This window comes from Micromys minutus (assembly GCF_963924665.1).
Source record: "Micromys minutus genome assembly, chromosome: 10".
Lineage (NCBI taxonomy): Eukaryota > Metazoa > Chordata > Mammalia > Rodentia > Muridae > Micromys > Micromys minutus.
The window spans coordinates 37,730,423-37,744,444 of record NC_137979.1 but is presented as its reverse complement, the minus strand read 5'-3'; the positions used below and the strand labels follow the sequence as shown (position 1 = coordinate 37,744,444).

At 42.1% G+C, this 14,022-nt stretch overlaps 1 protein-coding gene across 1 annotated transcript in view; it reads left to right on the top strand.

The window, feature by feature from the left end:
* ANKFN1 (ankyrin repeat and fibronectin type III domain containing 1) overlaps positions 1-14,022 on the top strand; it is a gene marked incomplete at its 3' end in the record, with an annotated part of 376,329 nt that overhangs the window by 287,349 nt on the left and 74,958 nt on the right. The window lies entirely within an intron of this gene.

Here is a 14,022-nt window from a genome sequence, read left to right as displayed (position 1 = left end):
TCTCTGAGCACAGGGGGCGAATTTCACGGGCAGGCTCCCATACAAAATGAAATAATAAATTTCTCCGAAGGAGTCTTTCGTGGAACTTATTTAGGCTATCAGCAAAGTGGCCCGTCTTAAATGACAAGCGTGTTTACGCATTTAATTTTCATGAAACATTAGAACCGTAAAGCCTCCCCCTTTAAGATGAGGAATATATGACACATGCAGTTAATTTCCACATTAAATTATTGAATGAAAAATACACACATTACCCATTGCGACTCCAGGATTAGGTCAGGTCAAATTTTATTGCTTTTGGCCGAGGGCTTTTGTCAGCCTTACAAGGCTGAGAGCAGGTACAGTGTGATCTCTGGTGTGCGTTAGAGTTAGCGTGAGGCTCTGTGTGGGAGAATGCTTAGCATTTCAGAGGTAGTTTTGTGAAAGTCGTCATGAAACCGGCACAACCCAGTGTTGATCTAACGGGAGCTTTATAGGATCGCTTTAGCTCTGGTCTCTGGAACTGCCAAGGTTCCTGTGGCCACCTGAACATACGTAATGAAGCTTTAGCCACACTGATGAGGAATGGTGCTAATGTGAATTCTCCCCCAAGAAGTCACTAGCATGAAACCAGATCATTATAGCAAATGAAAGTAGGGAGAAAAATGTTGGTGGTTCTCTAGCTTGGGGAGGGGGTAGTGTCCCAAAATAAATCTTTCATGGGCTGAGGTGTCTTAGAGCATCTGTCTTCAGTCCTGGACATAAGCATGAAACCCAGAAAGGATTTGATTTTTCTAACAACAACAACAAAAAAAACCCTAATGATTCTAGTAAAAAGCAGCCTACAAACAGAATATGTTGAACCAAGTGCTGTTTCTTCGATTGGTTTATGATAGAAATGAAGAAGCGCTGCAGACACTCACAGAACTGTTTTCTGGGTTCTCAGTGCATAGCAAGAGAGAACTGTTTGCTGGGCCCGTGCTGCATACCGGGAGAAATGTCTTAGGTGGCACAGCTGGTCACCCGGGTCTAACAGCTAGCCTGCGATGAGTCCAAGTTCCGAAGAGCAGGACTGTGACATTGTGCTAAAAACCACGGAGTGAGAAGCTGCTTCAGGTCCTCAGTACTGGATAGAGCTTACCAATTGGAAATCAATCTTCTGAGTTTGCTTATTGATTCTTAAGCCTAGGCTTTGGGCTGTGGAGATAGCTCAACTCCCAAAGCACGTGCTGCCCAAACCTCTAAGAGAAGTGTCATTTGGATCCTCAGAGTCTTCATAAATATCTAGTGGGCATGGCAGTACACCCATACTTCCAACCTCTGGGGGCTGAAACAAGCAAGAATAACCCCAAAGCAAGTTGCCTAATGAGACTAGCTTCATGTTTGAGAGGCCCTTCCTCAAAGAATACAATGGTAGAGCAATGGGAAAAGATTCCCACCATTAACCTTGGGCCTATCCACATACATGCACATACGTCTGCCCATACCCACACAAACAATTATGCCTACAGACACATGAACTTGGATGCATGTATGCATATATGCTACATACTCATACACATGAAAAGAAGGAAATGGGGGAAAATAAAGTAAAAACTGAAACTTAAATATTTCCAGAGCATCTAACCACTCTCAGCTCAGAATGCTAGAGTACCAGAGAATAAAAATAAATGCAAATTAGTTTCTATTTTCTTAGTACAAAGAATTTCCAGCTATATTGACTCTAGATTGGTCCAGTGGCCAGAGCTATATCAGAAACACTAGTCTGGACAAATATTAGAACCAGGGTTCTATTTAGAGCAATGGTTCTCAACCCATGGGTCACAAACCCTTTTGTGGGTCAAACAACCTTTTCAGCTAACAAGTTGCCTAGCGCCATTGGAAAACACAGATCTTCTACACATTACAATTCATAGCAGTAACAATTCATTTTATCGTTGGGGATCACTACAACAGGAGGTACTTTATGGAAGGGTTACTGAAGCATTAAAAAATTTGAGAATGGCTGGTCTAGAAGTTTTCTTCACACACTAAAATCCCCTTCTCAGTATAAACTTTCTAGAAGAGGGTTTTTGTGACACACAAACCACTATTTAATCAGCCCTTCAGTTGGCCCAGTCATTTCCTGGGCACACAAGGGGATGTTGTGTCTCTCATCTCTTGAAGCACATCGCCCCACCCACCCCACCCCCCATTTTTATCTGAGGCTTCATCATTTATTAAACCCAGGCTTTGGTAATAAATTCACAGTTCTAAGTTGTTCCTGGTGGGTTAGGATATGACACTTGTGAAAAGAGGCATTTTTCATGGGGACCAATCAGAGATACTGGACTGATGATCTTAGCAATGGAGGAAGGAGGCAGCCATCATCTTTGTTTTCATAAGATACATGAGACTAATAGACAATTCAAAAAGAGAGGTCAGAGTTCCTACAGCTCACCTATCCAACACCATGGTTTCACTCTGTAACCTTCTTCGGAACTATGATAGAGGATACAAAACAGAAAGTTGTGGCTTGCTCTGGGAAACTGGCATCCTTCTGAGTAACAAGGTAACCAGCTCTTGAAAGAGCCAACCAGCTGATTTCATGCAGATAGAGTAATCAATACAAAAACACAACTTTCTGCTTGTCAGTTAGACTAGGTTTGACTACAGGAATTAAAAATGACTAATAGCTGGGAATCAGGAAGAAGTCATGAGATCAAGTTACTTAGAAACACAAAATGCTTTTAAGATTTTTTTAAGAGCCCAGATCTTAGAATTTATTCATCCATCTCATGAGATTCCAAGGAAGCAGCTGGATTGTAATAATCTTAAGATCTCATCCAAGGACAATGTGCACTTACAGGAAGATGAGGTAGATGTACTTTTTCCTATTTCTCCTGGTACACACAAATGAAAACATGGGGTGTTTTATGTTTATGGAAACAATTCAAACATTAGAAGATTCTGAAAGGTGGAAGGGGGCAGCTGCAGCAGCAAGGGACCTCAAGACCTAAGATCAACACAGAGATGAGACTTCCCAGACTAGAAGCAGAACAGCATTTAGTACTTTGACTTGCTGACAAATCCATACTAGTGCAACTAAATAAATGTTGTACACTAGCCAATGAGGAGACGGTCTTACAGACATCAGTCATATGGCTTGAGGTGATGTTCCGGTGACCCCTGGTCCTCTCCGACAGCTAGATTATGATCAGAATGATCGCATCATGTCTGATTTTGTATCTAAAGCATGAGCCGAAAGAAGAACGGGGCTGTCTTTTAAATGCAGGCAGCCACAGCACTTTCTTTTTGTTTATATGGCTTGCTTCTCAAGTCCTCTACCCGGTAGCTGTATGTCTCCAAGCAGCCCACTTCTCTCTGTGGACTCAGTTTCTTTCTCAAACTAAGAAGACTATGTGGTTTTTGCAGCCTTCAACTTAAAAATGGGTTCATATTAATTTATCTAATATAGAACTTTTAAAGAAATAGCTGAGAGCTATTTTAAAGGAAGCTGAATACCCTGTAGGATAAAAGCCAGATAAAAACCTAAACTACAGGTTCTCCGGTTTCTTTGCTGTCTCAACCTGAGAGCTTACTGGAATTCACCAAAGTCCATGTTCTTTTGAGTCTTCAAAGAACGAGGTCTTAAGAAGAGACAAGTGCTTCTAAGAGGCTCCATCCAAGTCATTGGCTCCTTCAGTGGAAATCTACTCTTCTTTGTTAGGCAAGGGCACTGATGTCTTACAGCTATATAAGTGGTTTTCATACTGGGTGATTTCTGCTCGCTTGATATAAATCTGCTGATTTCTTTCCCAGTGCACCTGTTTGTTGTCAATGAGTCAATGGCTTCTAGAAATTCCCTTTGGGATGATATTTCGTCCCTCTGTTTTCTAATAATGTTGCGCTTCCACACTTAAACAGTCAGCATACTTGACAGTGTGGTGGCAAATTCCTTGATGTTTGCTGAGGAATTAGCACCTCGAAGGAATGTATTTGTTCGGTTCCTTTTCAGACCCAAGGACAAGAGTTTGGCCTAGGGGTCTTCTGCTCATTGTGTCTGATCTAATTTCAGAAAGTCTAAACCTAGTAAAAATTAACGCAAGAATCCAGTTTTTTTGTTGCTGTTGTTGTTTTGGTTTGTTTTTTTTTTTTTTTTTTTTTTTGGTTTTTTTTTTTTTTTTTTAATGGTCTTAAGAGATGGCGATTTGTGTTTTAGCAAAAGACGGGAGAGTCATCAGTGTGGGAACAAATGTCAAAGGTAAAGCACAAATCTGTTTTTAGTAAGTATCTGATTTTAAATGGGATGAGGTCTTAAAAAGCACATAGAGAATCACAAAACATGGGGCTATGTGTATGTGTGTGTATGTGCACACGCTCACGCACATGTGTGTGTGTGTGTGTGTGTGTGTGAGAGAGAGAGAGAGAGAGAGAGAGAGAGAGAGAGAGAGAGAGAGAGACAAACCCTGGGATACTGGAACAAGAGATACCTATGATCCAACCCTATCTGTTCCTTAGAAACTAAGATCAAACCACGACAATATTTAACAGAACTCAGGCAAAATCTTGAGACTCCTACCTCCCAATGCACTGTTGCTTTCCAAAATAAAACGCAACAGAAACCACAGTGAGGTCGGGAGCCAGAATTTGAGGGGTTAATGTTCCTTGCCCCCAATCTGAGAAATTTGCAGAGTGGGGGTGAGATTTCTTGCGTTTACAGAAGTTGAGGCTTTTCAGCAAGAGAAGCTTGGTTCGACTCTGATCTCCAGGGAATTAGGGTAGCAAGCCCATGTGAACGGAGTCATAAGCTCTTGCTATCCCTACTGGCTTCCGAGGCTCACACCTCCGCCCTCAAATCCCTACATTTTTAGCTGGCTACGCCCTGGGAACCAACCCACCAGATGGAACTCTCCAGGCTGCTAGCCGACCCCCAGTGGACAGGAGTCACGCACTGGCCCTCTGTTACAGCTGAGCCCTGGTCAGAACAGACTGTGGAGATCAGGGCTCAGTCCATGTGTCCATCACCGGTTGCTCTGTACTCCTCGGTACATAAACGGTGCTTTAATAACTGGGCTGCAGCACAGCCTTCTGACTTCCTGCTCTTGTTGATCATCCAATAGTTTGTGCCTAAAACCCCAGAGAGGTTCGCCTGACCTCATGGCCTCACTGTAAAATCTCATGCCTTTGTGCTCCTATGTGTCCTGTATGCTGTTTCCTCTGTATGGAAAGTCTTTTCTCCTCTCCCCCTCCCACGCCCGACATTCAGAATGAATAAATAAATGGCTACATGGATGGATGGGTGGATGAAAACTGAATGAGGCAATGAATAAATATCATTTGAGGAACACTAGAAGACCTTGCTGTCTTAAAGGAGCCTCAGGGAGTAAAATGAAAACACAACTCTTTAGTCTTAGCATCCCTATGGCCGGCTTCAGCCTTGTGATGATCAGCTGTGAGGTGCCTACAGATAGTTCAAATGATCTTTAAGACTCTGACAGTAGAGAAATGGAGCAGATTATTTCCTTTGTCTTTAATACTATGAGAAAGTTAATGTTATTCATATAGCATTATTCTCACTTGCTTGCCTTCTTTGTATGCAAAAAGATGTGGAGTTGTACCTGGGGTGAAGGTGCAGGACTCTGAATACACCGATAGAGTTCGGTGCACATACAGACCAATGATTCACCAGATAAGCAGCAGAGAGAACAGGCTGAGCTTCAGAAATGTTGACAATGTCGTGTTGCCTCATCTGACTTCCTTATAATGAAACTGATTAGACTACATCATCCCAAGGCAGAAAGACATACCATCATCATGACCAGGGAGCAGAATACAGTGCTGCAGGAATCTAGGCTCAGAGGAGCAGGATGCCTCAGTAGGAAATACATCAGTACTGTGTGTCTGCCAGCTCTGGGTGATGCCAGAGTAGTTGAGAGAGGAAGAGGGAAAAGGAAAAAAAAAAAAAAAAAAGATGGAGGGAGAGCTATTAACTGTATCATTATATTGTTCCTCCTCTTGTTCATCTGATAGTCGTTCAGTGAACAGGGCTCTGTCCCAACAAAACAACACTGAATTTCCTTAGCCGATTTGAAACCTTTTTGGTGTCAGTTGCTCTTTGAGATGGTCATGGTTGCGGGGGCTCTGCTTGCCAAAGGAAAAATACAAAACAATAACAAACGTTATGGGTACTCAGGCCCTGTCTATTGTGTCTTCAATCTTAAGACTTTAGTAGATACTAAGATAATACAACAACAACGATGATGATGACGATGATGATGATGATAGCCTTAGATTATAGATTTTAGAACTGCAAGGCCTCAGTTAAAGACCCCGTGTTGTTAACACAGGAAGGCCCTTCTCATGGGTGTGAAAAACTCTTTATCATTCTATCACTTGGTATTTATTTGCGCACCATCTTGCTTTACTCCTGAAACAACACACTTCACAAATGCTGGGGACTTGCAGGCGTATACTAAGGAGGATGGCCATCTTGATATGAAAACTTAACACTCAAAATTCTTTGAAACAATCTGTTAAATGGTGGCTACATATGATAACTGAAATTCTCAACGTCTGCCTTTGCACAGTATCAATGGGTTTTTTAATTTTTGCTCAAAATGGGGGGAGGGGACTCTACTCCTTAAAGCAAATAGCCAAACAACACAGTTCCCTGAAATCACTGTCTGAACTCTAGATCTTGCATCATTTCCTGCTGGATCTCAGTGGCAGGTGTGCCAAGGCTGAGCTCCACAACTTTTCCAAAACGGAGGAGATCATGTGTTAGTTCTAAAGAACTCTAGCTGGTCTATGCAGAGGGAATTCTGAGGGTTACTATTAGTACAGCCACAGGCAGGTAAGGTAATTCGATTCTTGAGGCACCCAGTAGACTCATCCTGGTGTAGTAACAAGATTTTTTTTTTAAAAAGTATATGCAGTAAGGAATCCCAGGTCTGCACAGGGCTTCTGCATTACCTGGACCCAGTGCTGATAGGGAATGAATTGGAGACTACCCACTGATTGTGCATCACAGGTTCTGCAGAAGACAGAAGCCTGGGTCCATTGTCACACATTTGTCAGGTGAGGTCAGAAGCCCATCTCTAGAAATTCTCGGGGAAGTGCCTGGAACAGTTTGAGAATTGGCTTCCTGACCTATAGGGAAGAGAAAGCTACAGTTTAATGAGATTTAAATGTATCCAGCAGTCCTCCCTGCATTCATTAGAGTTACACTGCAGTGATGAAACACTGTAACCAAAGCGACTTGAGGAGAATGGGGTTTATTTGGTTTTCACTTCCATGTCAGTTTATCATCTGAAGCAGTCGAGGCAAGAATCCAAACAGGGCAGGAGCTCAGAGGTTGGAGCTTATTCGGAGCAAAGTGCTGCTTGCTCACCCATCACCCACTCAGCCTGCCTTCTCATAGCACCCAAGACAATCAGACCAGGGACGGCACCACCCACAATGGGCTGGGCCCTCCCACTCAAGCCCTAATTGAGAAAATCTATTACAGACTTGACAACAGGTCAATCTTACCATGACATCTTCTCAACTGAGAGTCCCTCTTCCCAAATGACTCTCTACCCCGTGTCAAGTGGACATTTAAGGTATCATATTAGCCATCATACCAAAACATGAAATGGCCATGCCATTTTTCCATTCACAGCTCTTCTAGGGTTTCCCATGAGATGCACACCAGCCTCCAGTATGGCAGGCAATCATCCAACCATCTCCCATATCTTGCTTTACCCTTCTGCATAGCATCTCTCTATTGGCTGGTCAAGTTCAAACTGTAAGTGGCTCTGCCCAGAATGCCCTTCTGTGAGCTATTTCCATGTATCCTCTTCTTTTCCCATCCCACTCTTAACTTTGTTGGTTTTTGAACATCAGCAACACTCTCCCCACATGACTAATATAGGTTGCATCTCATTTATAATTTACAAAGTTGAGATTTTATCTGCCTCAAGGTCTATGTGTGCTTTGGAAGCAAAGACCTCATTTGTCTTTATATCACTTGCCAAAGTGTCTTCAGTCTTCAGATAATCAGAAAGGTGTAGCTTCACTTCACAGACATGAACATTTCCCAACAGGAAGGCATCGCTGAAATGTGGTACTCCATTTCAGTGTCTACGTGGATTTGTCTCCCAACCCCCCACACACCTGAATACTCAACTTTATTCCATAAAATAGCCTAGTACTTGCATGTAACCTAAGCCCATTCTTTGGTAAACTTTAAATCATTTAAAACATTACTCACAACACTCTCTTAGTTACAGTTTCTATTGCTGAGAAGAGACACCAGGACCATGACAAATCTTATAAAGGAAAACACTTAACTGGAGCTGGCTTACAAGTTTAGAGATGTAGCCCATTATCATCACGGCAGGCAGACGTGGTTCTGGAGATGTAGCCAAAAGTTCTACAACTCAATTTGTAGACAGCAGGAAGTGGAAGAGAAACCTTAGGATTTGCTTAAACATTTGAAACTCCAAAGCCTACTCACTGTGACATACTCCCTCTAACAAGGCCACACCTGATCCAACAAGGCCACACCTCCTAGTGCCACCGTCTAATGACTAAGCATTCAACTATATGAGCCTTGGGGACCCTGTCTATTCAAACCATCATAAACACTTAATATAAATCATTGTTTTGCTATATTGTCTAGAAAATAATGACAAAAAATTGGTCCATATTCAACTCATTTGTTTTTAACATTTATTTTATTATGTTTAAGCATGTGTGTATATATGTTTGCACATGTGCATGTGAATGCAGATGCCCAAAGAAACCAGAATGGTAATCTGGAGCTGGAGTTGTTTATTTCCCAATGTGGTGCTTGAAACTAAACTCTCATTATTTGCAAGAGGCCTAACTACTAAGCCATCTATCTAGCCCACACCCTTTAATTATTTTTTTTTTTTATCTCTAGTGGAATTCACTGGTATGGAATCCATGGATACAAATAGTATCCATGGATACAGGTACAGCTAATGGTAACTGCCATTATTAAAAGTGGTAAACCTGGCCTAGAAAGATCGCTCAGTCTGTGGAGCATCTGTCTTGCAGGCACAGGGGTCTGAGTTTGATCTCCAGAGTCCATATGAAGAGCCAAGTGGTGTACATTTATAATCTCGGCGGTAGAGGACACTAAAATAGGAAGATGTCTGGAGCTCTTTGGCTAGCCACCCTAGCCTACTTGGCCAATGAGAAACTTTGTGTCAAGAAGTAAGCTAGATGGTTTCTTGACTGATGATGTTCAAGATTGTGCTCTGGCATCCACACACATGTACACCTAAATCACACACACACACACACACACACACACACACACACACTTATATACATACACTCATACACACACTTACACACTCACACTCACATACTCATATACACACACATACACACTCATAAACACACACACTCTCACACTAGAAAACCTGAATAGCAAGAATACTAGAGCTTTTTACTTAATGGTATCACACCCCTACTAAATCTGGATGATACAGGTTTTTTCCAGAGTCCTCCAAAGAAGAGAGGTGCATCAAGAGGCAAACCCCTAGAGGATACCAATCCTGAGCCCGGCTCCCCTCACTGTGAGACTGCTCCAAAGAACTGTCCCTTCAGGTTTTCTCAAAATCAACGCTTTCAAAACTTTAGGCAACAGCTTTTCTCTCAATCTGAGTATGTGCTGAAGTTTTGTTATCCCTTGAGCAAAAAAAAAAGTAAATAAATAAAAGGCACTTCATTACATTCCCAGACCCTCCCATTCCTGCTCCCACAATGGGCACGGAGTGTGCTTGGGCTAATGAAGCCAAGAGCTTCCTCTCTAAACTAAGAAATAATCGATAATACATTGTTGTGAGATCTGAAGAGAAAAGGAAGAGGGCTCTGCATACCAAATGAGCCAAACTGTTACACCCCTGTAGGACATTCCTCTTGTCAGGAAAGCTAGGTAGTCACCATTCCCAGGCCCACCTCCCTCCTTCACATCTTCCCGTTTTTTCTCTTGGATTCCCTGCCCAGGACCTGTGGTCTAAATGTCCATCTTCCTGGACTTGGGAGTGCTTTTGCCTACAGGCACCTTTGCTCAGATCCCCAATAAGGGTGATCTAGTTTCTTCCCTACAAAGAAGTCCTGGGGGTGAGAGGAACAGCTACAGCAGCCCCCATAGTAACACACTGTTTCTTTGATCTTCTGCCACTATCCGAGTGTTGTTTTGAAATTTATTTATGGATGAAAGCATCTCCCCCCAAAAAACCTGCTGTCAGAAGAGATTTCAGCTCACCTGAGATCCAACCAAAGCTGAGGTTTTAATGTATGAAGCTGAGATGGCACAGCTACATATATATTAAATGGGCAATGGGATGTCAATATGTTTATTATTCTTTGCCACTGAACTCTGAGAGGAGCAGAGACCACTGGCTGCTTACACCTGGAAAGATCTCGTAGTTTTCGATAGGTAATAGGTTGGTTTTTAAGGAGGGTATAGGAGCCGAGCTTCAGCAATCGCCATGCCTGAGAGATTGTGATGCCAAACATTAGGGTTTACGTAAACATTCCACTCGCAGATGTTTGAAACAAAGGAAGACACAGCTGATGTGGGTGTATGAGGAAGTACAGCAGCTTGCCCTTCCCCCCATCACTGAAGAGCTCTCCCACCACCCTCATCAGAGCCAGGAAAGCCGTACTGTGCCTTCCAGTCTATATATGGTCTGAGCTCTCTTCAGTTTTTCTCCACAAGCTACCAACTGGGGGCTTCCTAAAACGCAAACTGTATGCAGTGGTGCAGTTTCTCAGTCACTCCCAAAGGCCTTCAAATAACATTGGCCCATCTTAACCTAAGGCAGAACTTGCTCCCAGTTCTATCTCATCTCCAGGTGAAGTTGTTCTTCCTTCTCATCTCACTTCTGTTTCCTACAACTGCCTGGTGGTCTCTTGGCCACTCCACGATTCTGTGCCTTAGCACACACTGCAGCCTTTACCTGGGGCACCCTACCCCACTCTCCTTCAGCAACCTCCAGGGTTCTGCCAGGAGCCAGCCCTGCCCTTCTGGATCTTTAACCAACTTTGTCCCAAGCTTTTTAAGATTGGTCCCACCCTGATCCTACCTCTTTTATAGCAATCTGTTTGGATCTTAATATCACATTCACTTATCACATACCCCTGTGAATTATAATTGTTTTGAGGGTGATAGGATTTATTCAGATTTGCATCCCAACATTTTTTAATGTTGGATCCCTAGTGGGGTCTTAGTTAAAGATTTACAAATTAATCAGTCCCTCATCAGTGGATTTAAGTTGGATTTGATTTTATCTCAATGTGTCAACAATTAACCTGGTATTATATACAAAATTCACTGGGTTCAATCTTTATTTTGTATATACCTATTATGAGTAATCCTTTTAGGAAGTCCACAGGAGTCTCTCTCCACCATCCATAAATCAAGCACTTTCCTTTCAAGATGAACTTATTGCCAGTGACTGTCCTGTCCCACCTTGACTGCCTTAGAACAATAAATAATGAGACACTTTTTTAAGAACCGAAGACTTTTCTCCATTATCCCAACAATGCTGACCACTCTTGAATAGTTACAAAATAGTCATTTTTGTTTTTCTTTCCAACTGTGAATGGACAGACTACTTTATTAAATGTTCTCACTCTTTTCAGATATCTTTCTTGGGCACATACTACATGGTAGTCATGGTCCAAGAAAAAAACGGCATGTATGGGTCAGTCTACACATAAAACAGATATGCTTGAGAATGCTCAGCATTTTATGGTTTAGGTCCAAACTGGCTGCTCCAATGAACTTTGTGAATACTGAAAATTTAAAGGCACTACATGTAAATAGAAACACAGAAACCAAAGGCAACAAATACCAGAGAGATAATGTCAGGAAAGCAACCTAGCCTTGTCCAATGCCCTTGCTAAAGGATATAGTGTACACTTAGATGGTCCACTGTTGGGGGGAGTCTGGGGAAAACACACATGTATTGCTTTCAACAATTTTGTCCTGAAACTGTGAGGCTCCCCAAGAAAAGAGGCCGTATGTGGACATGTACTTGTGTGCCTCCACATCACCTAGGCTGAACATCCCCCTACACAAAAGTGCAGGTTGAGCCTGAGAATAGAAAATAAGGTTCTTTGTCTCCCTAGACACACATTTTCTTGCCTTGATGGGAAAATCTAAGGATTGGATTTTTTTTTTTTTTTTTTTTTCAGGATCAGTAAGGCACCTTGTTGAGTAATTTACAGTAGAATGTGAAAACAAACACAGAAAGAAAAGGCACCAAATAGAAAATCCCCCTCAGTGAGAGAGAGGAGACCTCCACTGGCTACTCCTGAGGTGGTCTGTTTCCCCTTCTTATTTACTTACTAAATTTGTTCTCTTTCAAATTCCTTTAGATCTTGAGTCACTGCTTTGGAGCTCGTTTGTTCCCATCTCCACCCTCCTATCACACACTTAAAAGCTTGCGTGCCTCCACCCAGGGAAGAGAGAAACAGGTGGAAAAAAAGAGAGAGAGAGGGAAGCATTGCTGGGAAATGGGGATGCTCAGAGAAGCTATGAGAGACTTGGAGGGGGGGAATTGGGAGCATGGTTTGATATCAGCACAGCTGCACAATCTGAAGCAGACTCAAAAGAGTGGAGCAGGCATTTCTCCAAATCTGCAGTGACTTGCATAGCTGTTTCCTTCTTCCTTTTGTTCTTTTTGTTTTCCTTCTATCCTTCCTCCGTCCTTCCTTCCTCCCTTTCTTCTTTCCTCTTTTTTCTCCCTTCTTTTTTCATCAGTTCTTATCTTGGCTCCTAGTCCCGCATGCTCCTGTCATGAGAATACAAAATATATGCTCACAAGACTCACTGTCCCCTATTTTGTTTGGTGCCCTTGTCCCCCCTCCCCCTCCCATGCCAACTACCTCTCCCTCAAAAGATCATAACAAGAAAACGACAGTATTAACAGTCCACTGGGCCATAGAAAAGGTGACAGAGGAGCCACCCAGGAGTCCCTGCCTTGGGTTGTCAGAGCAGAAGTCCAGTTCTGGAAGCTGTTTGATGGATCTTCTTTTAGCACATCAGAACTCACATGGCTGCGAGCCCATTCAGTTTCTCCCTGTGTGGACTCAGGAGGTTAGGTCTGAACACTTTAAATCAGAACTCTGCTTTGATGAGCACAGAATCAAGCTGATGATTTTAACATTTTAAGTCCCAGGCAGCTCTTCTGTAAAATGAAAAAAGTGGTATTTATCACAAAAAAAAAAAAAAAAAAAAAATTCTCCCAAGAATTGGATGAAGTATTTATTAAGAAAGTGCCCTTTATCAATAAATATCAACGCATGTTCTCCCAGTATCCTCCAGTGATCACTTTCTGTTACTTTCCATAAATCATTATACATTTTTGCTTCAACATTTTCTTCTTGCCTTCCAATTTTTTGTGACATTATTTGCTTCTTTTAAAAATAATTGAATCAATTTTCTTAAAGCCATGAACCCAGCCTCTGCTGCTGGTTCACAGGCCTCATCAGAAAACACCAGGCATCTCTTCACTGACTACATAGATACCCTTCATCCAGGCAATTGACATCCCAGTAGCCAAAGTCCTCCAGGGCCTCTGTTAGTGCCTCATTAAAACAAGGAAGCAGTGAACTACATGTGGACATCAAAGGGCCAGCATGAGGACTATAGTTAATATGGTGCCATATGTTAAAAAATTCCTAAGAGAATAAATTTTAGGTGCTATTTTCATAAAAATAAGAGCAAATATGTAAGATTATAGATAGGTTAACAAGACTGACTCTACTAATTATCTTATGATGGGTATGACCACATCACGCTAAATGTATGATTTATGATTAGGTTACATTATACATCTTAAATATGTACAGTCTTAATATTAATAAAGTCCAATAGTCACTGACAAAAATATCAAACATCAATTTTATAAATCTGTACTTGCATTGGCTAGCTTCAAGGGACAAAGTGGGCAAAGTGATCAGAGTCCCTGTCATGGAATGAAAGGTAACGACACAGCTATCTCTCTCTATGCTGTGAAAGAACAGTATCAGGTG